This window comes from Bos grunniens, chromosome 2 (genome assembly GCF_055505025.1).
Source record: "Bos grunniens cultivar Pamir isolate PY7600 chromosome 2, Bosgru_T2T1.0, whole genome shotgun sequence".
NCBI lineage: Eukaryota > Metazoa > Chordata > Mammalia > Artiodactyla > Bovidae > Bos > Bos grunniens.
Genome location: NC_141166.1, coordinates 40,504,557 through 40,523,116, shown reverse-complemented (window position 1 = coordinate 40,523,116; position 18,560 = coordinate 40,504,557). Strand labels below are relative to the sequence as shown.

At 42.0% G+C, this 18,560-nt stretch overlaps 1 protein-coding gene across 3 annotated transcripts in view; it reads right to left on the bottom strand.

Annotated features, from left to right (window-relative positions):
• Positions 1-17,018, bottom strand: part of PLEKHM3 (pleckstrin homology domain containing M3) — a 223,389-nt gene extending 206,371 nt beyond the window's left edge. For all 3 annotated transcript variants that reach the window (XR_015143057.1, XM_086343271.1, XM_086343283.1), the window contains exon 1: positions 16,880-17,018. The gene's annotated coding sequence lies outside the window, so the exon portion shown is untranslated. The remainder of the gene's footprint in view (positions 1-16,879) is intronic.
• Between the last annotated feature and the right edge of the window lie 1,542 nt (positions 17,019-18,560).

Sequence of the window (18,560 nt, the reverse complement as noted above, 5' to 3'; positions counted from 1 at the left end):
CCTATAGCCTGGCACCAGGCCCCTCTTGACTGAACTCTCTTCCACTGAGTCCAGGGACCTCCTCACTACACCACCACTAGCTCCCTCACTGCAAAGCCCTGACCTGCCCTGAGCCTGTCAACCAGCCCCTCCTCAAACCTTTCCTCCTCGGGATTCACAGGCACCGAGGTCTCTGTTTCCCTCCTTCTTCTTCCCTCCCCTTCTTGGTTCCATCTTCTGCCTTTCCTTACTGGTCTCCTCACCTCAACTCTCTTCTCTGACCATGGCCACATGTACTGCTCAGGTCAATTTGTCCACACTGTCCTTCAATAATTACCTCCATGTTCATACCTCCCAAACTTCCACCTTCAGTCTTCATGGGACTTGGGTCCCATGTTCCCAACTTTTTGTAAGACATTTTTACCTGACTTATCTTCTGGCCAAATGAAGTTCAACTTGTCTCAAGCCAACTCAGTGATTCACTCAATGATTATTTGCTGACTGCTCACTATGGGCTGTGTGCGGTCTAAGTTACTGGCGAGACAGAAGCAAATACAACCCTTCAGTACAGCTCCCACTGATGATGGCACAACTCTCTAATCTAGGCCTTTCACAGCCTGGGACTAGCTTGCTCTCCAACTTTCCACTTCGCTTTCATAAGACATTCTTTTCCTCCAAACTGGAATACTACTGCTCAAATTTTAGGCTTTCCCAACTCTAACACTTTGCTTACAGTTTTCTCTGAGGTATCATCTCCCACCTCTACCTACTGAAATTCCATCCACTCTTCAAGCTCAATTGGCACCTCTTTCACAAGCTTTCTTTGATTCCTACCCTAAAACGGTCTGCTCTTTCTTCAACCGTCTACAGAACGTCTTTGGTACCATGCCCACAGCTTACATTGCACAGTGCCTGTTCTTTCTGAAATGAGGGTGATGATAAATTACAAAAGCATATTTTATGCCAAGTACATTGCTTAGTACTTTATATCTGTAAGCTTCACCATGTTTAAAGTGGTACCATTATTCCCATTTTTACAGATGAGGAATCTGAGGTGCAAAGATACCAAGATTCCTGCAGTCGCACGCCTACCCTACTGGACATACAGCAACTTAAGAACAGCAATTCTACCCCATCGCATGTTTACAGCCCTCACTGGACCTAACACTATGGCTAATACACAATGTGTGTGTGTGTCTGTTGGGGGCAGGGCGGGGGTTCAGTCACTCAGTCGTGTCTGACTCTTTGCAGCCCATGTACTATAGCCTGCCACACTCCTCTGCTCATGGGACTTTCCAGGCAAGAATACTAGAGTGGGTTGCCATTTCCTACTCCAGGGTATCTTGCCGACCCAGGGATTGAACCCATGTCTCCTGCTTGGCCGGCGGATTCTTTACCACTGCACCACCTCAGAAGCCCAGTACACAGTGGGTGCTCAGTAAATACTGGCTGAATGAACAACTACATGAAGTCTGTTTTCAAAGTACTGACATCTATACATATAAACAGCACTCTGGTTTTCTGGCAAAAATATATTTGAATTCATAAGCTCATCTAAGTAAAATCTGACATGATTTCCAAAACACTGACTTGAGCTTTTACATTTTTTTCTTGGTTAGAAAAAGCTTCCAAGCTATTAAAACTGGGTTTAAAAATAACATGGCAAAGGTCAGGTAGCAGAGACCTCACTCAGACCTTTTATGAAAACAAAAGCACCTATGCAACCCTTAGGAATTACTCTGAGAACCACTCCAAATTCATAGTTCAGCTGGTCAAATTTCCCAGTGATTTAGAGCTCAAGTTCTTTCTAATACCAGGAAGGACACGTTCCCTTTGAAATACCCTCAGGCAATCAACCTAAAGCATTTTCCAGTCCATCTCTGTGATTATTGTTTGTCACTTGCAAAAATCATTGAGACGTGTGACACCCCAAGGTATTTTCCCAGAAAGCAAACGAAATATAAGTATGGCATCTCAAATTTCCAACTGCTCTGTTCTTGAAGGCAGTAACGTTATTATGCCTCAATGTCAACCACTGGATTGGAAAGCTAAGGCTTCTGATTCAGAAGCCCATTTTCATAAAACCAAAATGACCTGGTTTTAGCAACAAAACAGACACAAACTTCAGTTACTTAAGTGTCTAAAAATGCAGACTCAATGTTTTTCATTTCCCTTTACCTCCATGGCAGGAAATAGTGATTAAAAAAGCATACAAAGGAACCACTCAAATTATCTTCATCCTAGGACTGAGGTGAAGAAAGTGACAAGTTCCATCATAAAAACCACATGCGCTAGAGTCAGCCTCCAACTGCAGCAAGGAATCATTGACTAGTACAAGGTGGATGAGATGGCTGGATGGCATCACCAACTTAATGGACATGACTTTGAACGAACTCCAAGGGACAGTGGATGACAGAGCCGCCTGGGGTGCTGCAGTCCACGAGGTCGCAAAGAGACGAACATGACTTAGCAACTGAACAACTGCAACGTGGAGGCGCCGTCTCAGCTAAACCAGCTAGCACGAAACCTCCACGACGAAGGCAACGGCCCGCCAAGGACATCCACTGAGACCCAGCTGTGCAAGACACCCTAAAAGCTAGGGAAGTAGCTTTCTAGATTAGCCTCTTTAGATTTAAAGATGTCATCAGCTCAAACAACTATTTGACTTCATTGAGAGTAACTGTCTTCATGTGCATGGTTTAGTGTGTGGTTTATAAATCACTTGATAAGCTTCTTGATAAAATTTTGTAGTAATCTCAACAAAGAGAGGTAAGTAGAGAAGCAGGATTATTTTTTAGAGATGATGAAAGAGACCAAAATAACTCACCTATTGTCAGTCGAAGGCCCCATGGGAAAGAAAAAGAAGTTCCTGTAATCCCTGTCTAATTACTGAGTACAAGTTCCACTACCTTTTAAATCACCTTAAATCACTCAGGGCCCCTGATGCTAGAAGGACCATAAACAAGGACTAAGTAAGTTGAATCCAATCCATGAGCCACCCAGTTTTGAGTCTGTTTGATGGGACAGAGGTGTAGCAACAGGAAGAACACACACTGCTGACACCAGGAGAGGGCTGATAGCTCAGCACTGCCTTCTAAGCTGAATGACCTCCAGTAAGTCAGGCTGACTCAGGACTTCTTGGCCCTTCTTATCTGCAAAGTTGAAATCCTGCCAATGCCTGTATCCCTCAAAGCATCTCTCCATTAGAGAGCTGTAATGCACAAATGCAGATAATATATGTGAAATTTTTGTAAAATCTAAAACAATTACTATTCCTATTAGAAGCTAGTAGATTCCTAAACACACAAACATTTATACTCAACAAGCAATCACAGAGGATGGACCAAGTATCCAAACACTATGTTAGATGATACTATGGTCACAAAACACAGCTTCTGCCCTCAAAAAGCTTATGGGGAAATACAACAAAACCAAGTATAAAAAGCAGTCTAACAAAAGTATACAAAAGGTGTCACAAGAACATAAATAAGAATCATCACAAATCAAGGGACAATAAAAGGTCTTAAGTGACAAAACACAATTAAATCACATAACAACATGTATACAGAGATGACTTCAGCTAAAAGAAACCAAAGACAAAGGAAACAAATGTACAAACAAAACTAATCAGACCTGCTCTAGAAAAGATGCTGCTTCTGGCATGGAGCTGTCAACTTACCGGAATATCTTGAAAGAACCCACCAAAGGGTTAGCTCAACGCGAACTCACCACTGCACAAATGGGAGGCATGCATGCAAAGTGCTTCCTCACAAGCTGCCCAAGGCTATACGACCCATGGGGACATCCCTGGTCAAGAGAAGCCTCTGCTGGGTGGCTGAGATGTCATGAGAAATGAACCCATGCCTCACTTCCTGTTGACTTAATTTCTTAGGTCACCACAGCTGATTAGCAGAAGGGAGAATACTCACCACTTTAACCTTTAAAGCAACAACCAGCTTATATGTGAGCACGTATTCACAGAACTGGTTCCTCTGGGCACTTAGGGTGAATGTACACGAGAAGTAATTATCTGATTTTTTTTTTCTTTCCTTGGTACACTTGAACCTTCTTAAATATGAGCCCAGATCTTTGTTAAATGGCACCCAGAGAGTACCAGACCCACAATAAGGTCTAAGCAGAAAGTGACTCACTTCTTATTTGAAAGGATGGAGGTACCCAGTGATGATGGGCTGCTTCCACAACTTCTCCCTCCCTTTTGGACTCAATTTTTGACAATGACCTTGGTTGGCTACCTAGCAGCCTCTTACCAATTCTCTCAGGAAACAAATGAGGCTGCCAAAAGCAGACAAAACATTGTCTTTGACCCTCAAAGATAAGGACAAGGCAAGGTAAAAATAAGAAAAGTCTTTGCTATTTTACTAAGTATAACACATAGGCCAAAAAACTCTCTGTCCATCATATAGACAGAGGAAAAGTTTACAAAGTATGAAAAGGAAGAACACTAAAAACTACATTTTCATCTCTAAATCTTGGTTTAAATTTCTTTTATTACAGACCATTGGGCTTCCCAGGTGGCTCAGTAGTAAAGAATTCACCTGCCGACACAAGAGACCTGGGTTTGATCCCTGGGTTGGGAAGATGCCCTGAAGGACAGCATGGCAACCCACTCCAGTATTCTTGCTTGGAGAATCCCATGGACAGAGGAGCCTGGCGGGCTACAGTCCATGGGGTCACAAAGAGTCAGATATGACTGAGCATGCACACATGCATAGACTATTATCATTGGTATGAAATGGATTTTTACTAAACAAGTCTGCAATGCCAAAACCCCCTGAAGTTGAATTCTGGAGCTCTGATTGGCCTATTTCTCTGACTGTTTTGATCTGACATTAGGATGATGAGCTTACGGTAGTTGGGATTCAAATAGTTCCCCAGCATTGGAAATGACTACTATTAAAGTCTTCAAAAATGCCCTGAAGAGGACTCCTTGAGTGTAGATGGACATACTTTAAATGTGGAAGGGTGTATTTAACCAAAAGTTTAAAAAACTACATAGAGTTCTTATAGCTCCTATGCCAAGACCAAGATTTAAGTCGTTGTAACATTTACTGAACACTTCAGTTCAGTTCAGTTTCAGTTCAGTCACTCAGTCACGTCTGACTCTTTGTAACCCCATGGACTGCAGCATGTCAGGCCTCCCTGTCTATCACCAACTCCTGGAGTTTACTCAAACTCATGTCCATGGCGTCGGTGATGCGATCCAACCATCTCATCCTCTGTCATCCCCTTCTCCTCTTGCCTTCAATCTTTCCCAGCATCAGGGTCTTTTCCAATGAGTCAGTTCTTCTCATTAGATGGCCAAAGTATTGACGCTTCAGCTTCAGCATCAGTCCTTCCAAAGAATATTCAGGACTGATTTCCTTTAGGATGGACTGGTTGGATCTCCTTGCAGTGCAAACGACTCTCAAGAGTCTTCTCCAACACCACAGTTTAAAAGCATCAATTCTTCAGTGCCCAGCTTTCTTTTATAGTTCAACTCTCACATCCACACATGACTACTGGAAAAAAAGTGCTATTGAACACTTACTAAAGTGATTATGTGAAGCCTTGTATCTTCATTACGCTGTTAAATCCTCCCAGCAACCCTATTGGAGAGTTGCTGCTATTATTATTATTACCACTTTACAGATAAGGGACTTGAGATTTAAAGAAATGCAGTAGTACCTTATCCAAGCTAATATGGTCAGTAAGTGAGTGGAAACCAGCCTCTAAAATGCACATACCAGCCAGTAGAACAACAGCAAACTAATTACCTTGAGATAACACAGCTAGAATTTTACACATAAGGTACTTTGAATGTTAATTTCAAACAGTAAGAACTTTAATAATTATTTTTAAATCTTTCTATTTGTGTATCCCACAGCTCAGAAAGTTAATTGCTAAATATACTTAATTTACAAAAAAAAAAAAAAAATCACCTCTGTACTATTTCTGTGTCACTGTAAATTCTCTAAGGGAATGGTGGATGAGAGGTGCCTGAACAAACAGAATAAAAGGCTGTTCTAACTAGCTAACCTCAATTCTCTGAAGTGACCTTGGACACACTGCTTGGAATGTCTGCAAGGGGATAATAACTGTGACTCCATTTTGGCCAAACAAGTGCTTTCAAAAATGTTTACATAGTCCTAATTGCCCTAACCTTTCACTAATGTTTACCAAAGACATCATTTTTCATTTAGCCGATAAATAGAAACACTTGTAAAAATGTTTGCTTAAAAAAAAAAAAAAAAACTAACCCTGCAAATAAGTATTTCTGTCAGAAGAACTGAAAGGAATATTTTCAAGTTAGACGTAACTATAGGTAATTCAAACATGCTTCAGCTATTAAGGTATATCCAAATAAACTAAAACTAACTAAACTTTTTTTTGGTGTGGGGGGGCGGTGACAGGTAGATAGAGGGACAAATACCAGTATATATGGGATTCAAACAAAATAACAAAGTTGACCCACAACTTTCAGTCTTGTTTCTTAAGATGACATGCCCAGGTTTCATATGACCCCACTACAGTGAAAATACAGATACGATATCTGACCTTTTAGCGAAGGGTAATTACTTCTGGACCACAAGGTCTGGAATTAGAAGACCTGAGTTTGAAGGGTCCATGCACCACTACTACTTGTCAAGTCATCTGAACCTGAATTCTAGTTCTTTGAATGTAGGTCAAATAAGGATTCCTGTCCTACCTCCTCCAATGATTGTTTTGGAGTGCAAATCAAATGACATAATGTAAGTGCTTTGAGAACTCAAAAGCAGGGTACAGGATACTGACAGGTGTCGTCTGTTGGTACCAGGAAAAAGGTCACCACAGTCTCTTTGATCTCCTCTCATTAGAAACCAACAAACTAGTGGAGAGAGTGGTGACAGCAATCAGTTTTGGAAGCTCTGAGATAAGGTTTTAATTTACTCAAGGGTTTGTCCTGCACTATTCAGGCAACATTAGTTTCTGTACTTTCTGGTGGTCTTAGAGTGGAAGGATTCACTAGGACAAGATTTAGTGCAGTTCAGTTCAGTCACTCAGTCATGTCCGACTCTTTGCGACCCCATGAATCACAGCACACCAGGCCTCCCTGTCCATCACCAACTCCCGGAGTTCACACAGGCTCACGTCCATCGAGTCAGTGATGCCATCCAGCCATCTCATCCTCTGTCATCCCCTTCTCCTCCTGCCCTGCAATCCCTCCCAGCATCATAGTCTTTTCCAATGAGTCAACTCTTCGCATGAGGTGGCCAAAGTACTGGAGTTTCAGCTTTAGCATCATTCCTTCCAAAGAAATCCCAGGGCTGATCTCCTTCAGAATGGACTGGTTAGATCTCCTTGCAGTCCAAGGGACTCTCAAGAGTCTTCTCCAACACCACAGTTCAAAAGCATCAATTCTTCGGCGCTCAGCTTTCTTCACAGTCCGTCTCACAAGCATACACGACCACTGGAAAAACCATAGCCTTGACTAGACGGACCTTTGTTCGCAAAGTAATGTCTCTGCTTTTCAATATGCTATCTAGGTTGGTCATAACTTTCCTTCCAAGGAGTAAGAGTCTTTTAATTTCATGGCTGCAATCACCATCTGCAGTGATCTTGGAGCCAAAAAAAAATAAAGTCTGACACTGTTTCCACTGTTTCCCCATCTATTTCCCATGCAGTGATGGGAACGGATGCCATGATCTTCGTTTTCTGAATGTTGAGCTTTAAGCCAACTTTTTCACTCACCTCTTTCACTTTCATCAAGAGGCTTTTTAGTTCTTCTTCACTTTATGCCAAAAGGGTGGTATCATCTGCATATCTGAGGTTATTGATATTTCTCCCTGCAATCTTGATTCCAGCTTGTGCTTCTTCCAGCCCAGCGTTTCTCGTGATGTACTCTGCATAGAAGTTAAATAAGCAGGGTGACAATATACAGCCTTGACATACTCCTTTTCCTATTTGGAACCAGTCTGTTGTTCAATGTCCAGTTCCAACTGTTGCTTCCTGACCTGCATACAGGTTTCTCAAGAGGCAGGTCAGGTGGTCTGGTATTCCCATCTCTTTCAGAATTTTCCACAGTTTATTGTGATCCACACAGTCAAAAGCTTTGGCATAGTCAATAAAGCAGAAATAGATGTTTTTCTGGAACTCTCTTGCTTTTTCGATGATCCAGAGAATGTTGGCAATTCGATCTCTGGTTCCTCTGCCTTTCTAAAACCAGCTTGAACATCTGGAAGTTCATGGTTCACATACTGCTGACGCCTGGCTTGGAGAATTTTGAGCATTACTTTACTACCGTGTGAGATGAGTGCAATTGTCCAGTAGTTTGAACATTCTTTGGGATTGGAATGAAAACTGACCTTTTCCAGTCCTGTGGCCACTGCTGAGTTTTCCAAATTTGCTGGCATATTGAGTGTAGCACTTTCACAGCATCATCTTTCAGGATTTGAAATAGCTCAACTGGAATTCCATCACCTCCACTAGCTTTGTTCATAGTGATGCTTCCTAAGGCCCATTTGACTTCACATTCCAGGATGTCTGGCTCTAGGTGAGTGATCACACCACCAAGATTCAGGGTGATTGAAAAGGAATATTTCTTCTCAAAGAAGAAATAATAAAGAAGTAACATCTCCCCTTGTCCCCCAAGTTCCTGTACAGCTCAGACACTTTGTCGCTTCTCCTCTTCCAAGTTTCTTAAAGAAATTTGTTTTCTGTTTTTTTTTTAATACTCTCTGGCTCTGCTTCTTACCACGTGGAAGCACTCTGATTCTGCCTCAGGTGAAACTGCACAGGCAGAGGTCAGCACCAATCTTCTTATTGCCAAACCCGGGAGACTTTTCACTCCACAACTGCCTGAACCCTCAGTAGTAGTGAACTATTGAATAATCACTCTTTACATTGCTCTCTTGAATGCATTAACAGTCTCTTCCAACACTTCTCCTTTATCTCTGTATGCTCCTTTCAATCCCTTGTATGAGCTCCCTTTCCTATGCCCTTATCACTTTGCTGACAAAGGTCTGTACAGTTAAAGCTATGGTTTTTCCAGTAGTCGTATATAGATGTAGAGCTGGACCATAGAGAAGGCTGAGCACCAAATAACTGATGCTTTTGAACTGTGGTGTTGGAGACGACTCTTGAGAGTCCCTTGGACAGCAAGGAGATCCAACCAGTCCATCCTAAAAGGAAATCAACCCTGAATATTCATTAGAAGGACTGATGCTGAAGCTGAAGCTCCAATACTTTGGCCACCTAATGTGAAAAGCCAACTCATTTGAAAAGACCCTGATGCTGTTTAAAGATTGAAGGCAAAAGGAAAAGAAGGCAGCAGATAGCCTCACCAACTCAATGGACATGAATCTGAGCAAACTCTGGCAGATAGTGAAGGACAGGGGAGCCTAGTGTGTTGCAGTCCATGGGGTCTCAAATAGTTGGACATGACTGAGTGACTGAATAACAAAATGCCCATATCATAATGTAGGTGCTCCCCTATTTTCCTCATAACCCTCTTATTTAGTTCCTTTTCCACTGGGTGATCTTCTCCACCCCTGTGGCTTTCAGTAGAAGTCCACGTGGAGATGAGAAGTATTGTTCTCTGAGCTTAACACTCACACATGCCACTGCCTTTCAGACATCCCCTAACTCCTAACATGCACAAAAGCAAACTCCTCACCTAACCCTCAGCCTGCCCCTCCTCTTGGCATTCTCCATAGAGTGAAGAATATCATCATCCTTGACCCTAATGGCTCCCTCCCCCACAAATCACTCTGAACAGCAAGTCATGTTAATTCTACTTCTCTGAGATCTGCCAAATTTATCCCTTTCTCTCCTTCTTTACAACCTTAGTTCAGACACCAGCCAGTTTCCTCCCTTTATATTTTCCTTCCACTAATCCATTCACCACACTGCAGAGAGGGCTTTCTAAAAATATTGATAAAACTCTGTTATTTTCTGGATAAATCTTAATATTCCTTAACATTGCCTATAAGAGCTCCAGTCCACTTACTTTCCTAGGATTACCTCTTAAATCTCCATCGTCTCTTATCCCGTACCTCCCACCCCCCCACACACAGGCACAGAACTTAGCTAGTTCTCATTCAGCCTTTAGGTCTTTGCTGAGGTACCACGTCTTCCCTGACCTCCCATGTCCATTCTGGACATCCCTCTGGTGAGGTCCCACAGCACACACATTTCCTCAATTATAATGCTTTTCACTCTAAAAATAGCCTGTTTACTTGTCTGTCTCCCCTACTAGATGGCAACCTTCACGAAGACAAGATCGTGCCTGTTTCCTTCAAGACTGTATCTCTGGCTCCAAGTATAAGAGGTATGTGCCAAGGTATAAAACAAGCGCTCAATTCTTACTTGTCTAATTAACAAACCAATGAATCCCTGAGGGTGGAAGAGAAGTTGTTCTGGAAAAGTTTATGAGAAAAGATCATTTAGCTAATTTCCTGGAGCATAAAAACTGTTGGTTACATTTCCAATGTTTTCTAACCTATAAAACACGTTCCTTGTTCTATGAAAATCTATAATCATATCTGTAGATTATGGGGTAAAATGCATATTTAGCAATTTTGCAGTTAGATAAATGTCCACAGGTAAGATGGATAATACAGACCAAGGCAGCTTCAGTTTGCATTGAATTATAAATTGGTTACACTAATCATGGTAACTAGGTGAATAATCTCTTCCATACTCATTAATGTGACATATGATCAGGGAATCAAATTTAAAACACAAAACTCAAATTGACAGTTAATGACTGTATGAAAAACAAACAAAATGTTAGTGAAAAATAGCATGCCTGACATCTCAACACAATGGCCTCTATATTTTGACTGGTTTTTTGCTCATAACTCACGCTGCCATTAACATTAACTACACTCATGGACCAAATAAACTTCTTACCCTACTGTCAATATGAAGGTGAATGATGTGGGCTTTTATTGCTGTCTGGTAATACCTACAGTAGCCAATGAAGCAGAGCAAACATAGGCATGGAATTCACTGCTGGTGGTTATTCTTACCACACTCTCACTCAGTACCCAGTTCTCTGAATTATTTAGCTTGCACCAGAAACTCCAAGCTAGAATACAGTTCAGCTACTTAAGAACCGAATACTAAATCCACTCTAAAAGAAAAAAAGCAATTCCTTGTTAGATATTCCTCCACCCAGTTTCTTTTAAAGGGTAAACATGCCCCATGAAGAAAATCAGCATTTGGCTAACAGCCAGTGGGGCAAGAGACACTTCCAGTACTTTCCTACAGATGTGGAGGAGAGGGCATATCAAACTATCCAAGGAATAGTAGGAAAAGGAGGAGAAGCAGCAGTGGTCTGGGGCTCCTGGAAAGTGTCCGTAGACAGAGAATCCTAAACATTCTACCCAAATGGTCTAACCTTTTCAGGTTTCTAGTAAAATCAGGTTTTCTGAAACCAGTAATTAAAATAGTACCCTGCAACCTGCCTGCTTCTTAAATATGTAAATGTACGACTTGACTTCAAGTATCATGGGAAAGCTGCACACAAGATTAAACTGGAATAGAGTATGTTAAGTACTTGATAAATATTCAGTAAGTATTAGCTTTGTATGGTTTTTAATGCAGATGTTACCAGCCTAGTTTGGTTTTCCTAGTAATAACATGCAAGGGTTCTGGGTTTTTTTTTCCCGCTAATGGCTATATATCCATCATAGTTCTTTGTTTTCCACTTGTATAATTAACCTGAGTCTATGGCCCAAAGCCTAAAATCCATCCATCTATGAGAAAACAAAGACTTAAGGAAACTCAACCACGAGCTTCCTTATTCTATTATTTCAGTATGATACGCATCCATCCTCCTACCATAAAGCTTACACTGATTATCCGTACTGACAAATAAGTTATCCTACTTTGTTGTCAACCTTCTCAACCGTATTTATCATTTCCTATCCGATCATTGTCTTTCTTTAAAACATCACTCTCTCACACATATTTTAGTCATTTATGAATTTTTATTTTCTCCATTATTTGACTGGACAATGTCTTAGATTCATTGTATACCCCATAGCACAGGGTTTTTAACAGCATTTAAAATAATGTTTGTTAACTATTATGGTTATAAACAACTACTGTATACTTACTGTTAAATGTCTTGAAAATACATAAAAATGTTCCAGGGGAAATAAACTATGCCTAGTCATCCTCCAATGGGTAAAAAAAAGTGCTGCTCCATTTTGGCCCTTTCAGCCTCTTTCCTTATGTAGGTATATTTTCTGCTTTTTTAAACATAGTTGAGAGTTATTATGGTCTTCCCTGGTGGCTCAAATGGTAAAGAATTTGCCTGCAATGTGGGAGACTCAGATCCCTGGGTCGGGAAGAACCCCTAGAGAAGGGAATGGCCACCCACTCCAGTATTCTTGCCTGGAGAATCCCATGGACAGAGGAGCCTGGAAGGCTTCAGTCCACAGGGTCACAAAAAGTTGGACACGGCTGAGCAACTAACACTTTTCACTTACTACACATATATTTCTCTAACTGATCTCCTCCTATTTACCAAAAATTGGTAAATACCTTTCCATACTGTTAAAACCCTTCATAAATATCCTTTTTAAAGTCTGTATAACACCGTATCTTTTGACAACACCATAATTAATTCACACTGTTCCCCTCCTGTTGGGCATTGAGACTATTGTCAATACCTGACTTTTCTAACCAAAGCAATATTAAGCACTTGTGAATGTTAACTTTTTAAATATTTCTGATAAGTTCCCTTGGACAGACTGCTAGAAGTGCAACTACTGGACTGAGGAGGAGTAGACACATTAGTGAGATTTTTCAGACATTAAGCCAACAAATTTTTCAGAAAGGTTTAATATCTATGTACCCCTCACAGCATCTGAGAGTGTCTGCTCTACTGCACATAAACTGATGTGAAGAGCTAGAATTTTTAAAAATCTATGTAAATTTGAGAGCTGGAAAAACAGTTTCCTGCTGTTGTTTCAATTTCATTTATTTAATTAATGGAAAGAGAAAGCATTTTCTTTCTTTTTTTCATTTTTATTTGAGAATGCACTTTCATATGACTATTAGCCACTTAGTTTTCTCTTCTACGGATAGTCTGTTCCTGTCTTTATGGTCTTCTATTGTGGTGTAACAAATTCCCACAAACTTAGAACCTTAACACAACACCCATTTCCTCACAATTCTGAAGGTCAGAGTCTGGGTGGGGCTGGCTAGGTTCTCAGCTCAGGCTCTCCTTCACAAGGCTGAAATCAATGCGCTGGCCAGGCTGTGTTCCTAACCAACGGCTCTGGTAAAGAATCCAGTTTCGAGCTCATTCATTTGCTGGCCCTCAGTTTGATGTCCCCGTTTCCACGCCGGGTCACCCTCAGCAATTCCAGGTCTCCTGCTTTTCTCAAGGCCGCCCCCACTCCTTCTCAAGCATTCCCTCCATCTTCAATACAGCAACAGCATGTTCAGTCCTACTCAGGCTTCAGATCCCTCGGATTTCCCTAGCTTGAGAAAGCTCTCCTCTTTTACAGGCCCCTTTGATTAGGGCAACCCACTCCAGTATGCATGCCTGGAGAATCCCATGGATGGAGGAGCCTGGTGGGCTACAGTCCACTGGGTCGCAAAGAGTCAGACACGACTGAGCGACTTCACTTTCACTTTCACTTTGATTAGATTTGACTTCCCTGGTGGCTCAGATGGTAAAACGTCTGCCTACAATTCAGGAGACCCAGGTTCGATCCCTGGGTCAGGAAGATCCCCTGGAGAAGGCAATGGCAACCCACTCCACTATTCTTGCCTGGGAAATCCCATGGACAGAGGAACCTGGTAGGCTACAGTCCACAGGGTCGAAAAGAATCAGACAGGACTGAGCAACTTCACTTCCCTTTGATTAGATTTGGCCCACCAGCTCATTCTCCTATTTTATATTCAACTGTGCCATGTAACCAGAGAAGGCAATGGCACCCCACTCCAGTACTCTTGCCTGGAAAATCCATGGACGGAGGAGCCTGGTAGGCTGCAGTCCATGGGGTCGCTAAGAGTGGGACACGACTGAGCGATTTCACTTTCACTTTTTACTTTCATGCATTGGAGAAGGAAATGGCAACCCACTCCAGTATTCTTGCCTGGAGAATCCCAGGAACAGAGGAGCCTAATGGGCTGCTGTCTATGGGGTCGCACAGAGTTGGACACGACTGAAGCGACTTAGCAGCAGCAGTGCCATGTAACATAATATGATCAAGGAAGTGACACTTCATCATTCCAACAGGTTCCAGGGATTAGAGCATGCAATCCCGGGGGAGGGGCATTTTCAGAATTGTGTGGGCCACAGCATCTTAGGTATTGCTTCTAATCATTTGTTTGTTCTCTTTATGATGTCTTAATTGCATGAATTTACCAATAAGTGAATCTTACTAATGACTGCCAGAAGGTGCATTTTCACAACAGCAAAGACAGCTGTGGACAGGGCCTGCTGCTGCTGCTGCTGCTAAGTTGCTTCCGTCGTGTCCAACTCTGTGTGACCCCATAGGCTTCCCCATCCCTGGGATTCTCCAGGCAAGAATACTGGAGTGGGTTGCCATTTCCTTCTCCAATGCATGAAAGTGAAAAGTGAAAATGAAGTTGCTCAGTCGTGTCTGACTCTTAGCAACCTCATGGACTGCAGCCTACCAGGCTCCTCCGTCCATGGCATTTTCCAGGCAAGAGTACTGGAGTGGGTTGCCATTGCCTTCTCCAGACAGGGCCTGCTAAGTGCTAATAAAGATTCTGAACACAGTGGGTCCTCCATACCCTTGGCTTCCACATTCGCAAATTCAACCAACCACAGATTGAAAATATCTGGGGGGAAAAGAACTCCAGAAAGTTCCAGAAGCAAAACTTGAATTTGCTGGACACCAGGCAACTATCTGCAGATTCCCTAATGGCTCACTGGTAAAGAATCTGCCGGCTAATACAGGAGATGCAGGTTTGATCCCTGGGTCAGGAAGAGCCCCTGGAGAACGAAATGGCAACTCACTCCAGTATTCTTGCCTGAGAAATCCCATGGACAGAGGAGCCTGGTGGGTTACAGTCTATGGGGTAGCAAAGAGTAATATATGACTTAGCAACTTAAAAAAAGAAAAAGGCAACTATTTACATAGCATTTTCATTGAAATTACAGCTATTTACATAGAATATACATTATATTAGGTACTACGAGTAATCTTATAGTACCAAGAAGTCTGGCAGGCTACAGTCCATGGGATCACAGAGTTAGACACAACTGAGTGACTAACACTTTCATAGGTAATCTAAAAATGATTTAAATTACACCAGAGGATGTGTGTAGGTTAAGTGCAAGGCACTACATACACCATATTATATAAAGGTCTTGAGAATTCTTGAATTTTGGTATCTGAGAGGTCTTGGAACTAAGTCCCCTTGTGTATCGAGGGATGACTGCTGTATATAACTTTGCTAACACTGCTGTTTTTAAAAGATGTAATTGCGGGAAAAGTTACAATACGAAAGTTACTATCCTAACTGTTTTTAAGGGTACAGTTCCTTACTGTTAAGTACATTTACCTTGTTGTGCAACTAATCTCTAGAACTCTTCATTTTGCAAAACTGAAACCATACCCATTTAACAACTGTTCATTTCAACCCTCCCCCAGCTCCTGGCAATCACCATTTACTTTTAACATTGCTATATCCTTATGTATTTATTAACAAGCATGTATATTGCAATTTCTATATGTGCTGTTCTAAGAACCTTCAAAATATTAACTCATTTAATCCTCACAATAACCCTATGAGATCAGTGCTGTCATTCCCATACCAAAGATTAAGAAACACAACAAATAAACTGCTCAAGGTTACACAATAGGAAGTGACCAAGCAGGAATTCAAACCCAGAATGGCTTTATAGTTCTTGCTATGAACCATTACATTGTGAAAATACTCACTGTAAAGGCAAACTCGTCAGTCATTAATATTATTTCCTTGATGTGCATGACTTTAAAACACTCTTTTATGTGCAATTTACTCTAATATTCTTCTAGTAACTAAAAGTTAGACTATATGACCCAGAAAGACTACATGTCTACTGATCTTTCAGCCCAGTTTTGGTTAAAGCATTTTTTTTGAAGCTAATGAAACAAAAATTGCCTTGTATATTAAGGTGTGCCAAAGTATCTTATGAATGAATACAAATTGCAATTGACTATGACAACTGAAATTAATATATTACAGGAAAAAAGCCTAGATATTTATCTTTTGCAAGAAGAGAGAAAACTTCCAAATAAGTTTACAACAGCATAACTCAATCTCGGTTTAACTGGGTAAATTCAAATCTGTTTTGCTTTGCAAGCTATAAATCTAGATCAGTCTTTATTTGTCATTCATTTGTATATCTCAGTACTAACTTACTTTATTTGAGGAGTGGGCCCAAAATTTCCGGATCTCAACCTTTTAGCTTAGTAATCCTGTTATAGAAGACCAAATCATGCTTGTCATCAGTAGCACAGTGGCATTTACTATATATTAAAAATGAGCAAGGTCAACAGAAGGAACAATCGTTGTAATCTGGGAGCCCTCGTTAGATGTGAATTAAAAGCTCTGCTGAGGCCTCGTTTCTAGGACCCAGGAGGGGTAGGGAGGGGTGGAGGGGAGGACTAAAAAAAACGCACAGAACAGGATCAGCTATTTCAACTGCTTTCTACTTATACACCTGATTCATAAAAATAAATAGACAATGCATCATATAATCTCCTCTCATCTATTATCCACTGCATTACTGTGCAATTTTCAGGATGAAATAAAAACCAGAGGATGGAAGAAATAGCAAAATCACCGCTACCCTAGGGAGCTTCTCGAATATTTACCATAGTGTCATCCCCACACCCTTCCCCCAGTGGCCAGCCAGGCGGCAAAGAAGCAGACAGATGCTCACCTGGCCACCGACTGCTTCTCTCCCTTCACCTGCAAGGCCTGCAACCTACTCCAGGCTGGGGCTAGGTTTCGGCAGCCCGCCCTCCTCACGGTGACAGCCCATTTGGCCACCGACCACTCCGGCCCGGCTCTCTGTTTACAAGCGCTTCTTGCGGTCCCACACTTAAATGCTTCCTTCCAGCAGCCCGGGAAGCGAGACTCCGACACACAAGGTTCCAGGCCGCAAGGACTCGTCTTCCCTGGCCTAGGGACCCAGCGCCAGGCATGGCCCAACCGCACCTTTCTGGCCTTCTTACCTCTTTGTTTTCTCACAGTCTTCATCACACACTTCTTGAAACAGTGCTATGTGCCTCAGTCTCCTCTCTGCTTTTCTCAACGCCCAAATGGATGCTTGCAATTCGAAATTTTTACCTGGAACAAACCTGGGACTAGTTTTTAGCAGCTCCTTTGGTTAAGAGAATTTGAGAAATAACTTATTTCTGAAAATAGGACTATTAGAACCCAGAGGTTGCTTCGCATTTCTGATTTGGAGCTGCGATGAAAGTCAATTTTCATTGCCCTTTCATGTTGTAGCCTGCAGGTTGAAACAGGATGGTTTTGAGAGGTCTTGAACCCCCATTCAGATTCACATCAAAACAGAAAGGGCGTGTGTGCGTGTGTGTGTGTGTGTGTGTGTGTGTGTACATGCACACTGGCAGGCGACCTGAGTTCTCCCCAACCCACCCCCAGTGACTTTGGCCAGTTTACAAGAGGATAGGCTGGTCTGACTGGAAGACTGTCCTTGAAGTTTCCTGCTTTATCTCCATCATAGCACACTTAGCCATTTTCTCAATTTATAATTACATATTTAAAAAAACAAAAAACAAAACTTACCTGTTTTGTTGGCATCTCTACCCCCACTCCAGCCTCACCTGTAAACTCCCTGAGTGAGTGAGTGAGTGAAAGTTGCACAGGCTTGTCCAACTCTTTGCAACCCAATGGACTATACAGTTCATGGAATTCTCCAGGCCCAGAATACTGGAGTGGGTAGCATTTCCCTTCTCCAGGGGATCTTCCCAACCCAGGGATAGAACCCACATCTCCTGCCTTGCAGGCGGATTCTTTACCACCTGAACCACAAGGGAAGCCCAAACTCCCTGAGGGCAGGAACTATTTCAGTTTCACTCACCACCACATTACAGGCACAAAGCACAGTGGCTTCTGTGCCTACTGATCAGGGGCTTCCCTGGTGGCTCAGAATATAAAGAATCTGCCTGCAATGTAGAAGACCCATGTTCGATCCCTGGGTTGGGAAGATATCCTGGAGAAGAAAATGGCAACCCACTCCGGGATTCTTGCCTGGAGAATTCTGGACAGAGGAGCCTGGCAAGCTACAGTCCATGGGGTCACAAAGAGTTGGACCCGGACTGAGCAATTAACAGTTTGACTTTCACAGTGGCAAGGTATATATGTTTGAATGAATGAACGAAGAAATGGACACATACACAAAAAATTGTCAAAGGAGGCCAGAGAAAGTAGCAAGATAAGGTTCGAAAAATATGATTCCCCCACTTTCTGGAAAATGAATAAAAATCTTTCCCCACTGAATTAAAAAAAAAAAAATCTCTTGATGTTTAGAGTTTAAATAAGTTTGTCAGAAAGCTTACACTGCAACTCGAGATACCTGTTGTTGCCTAAACATG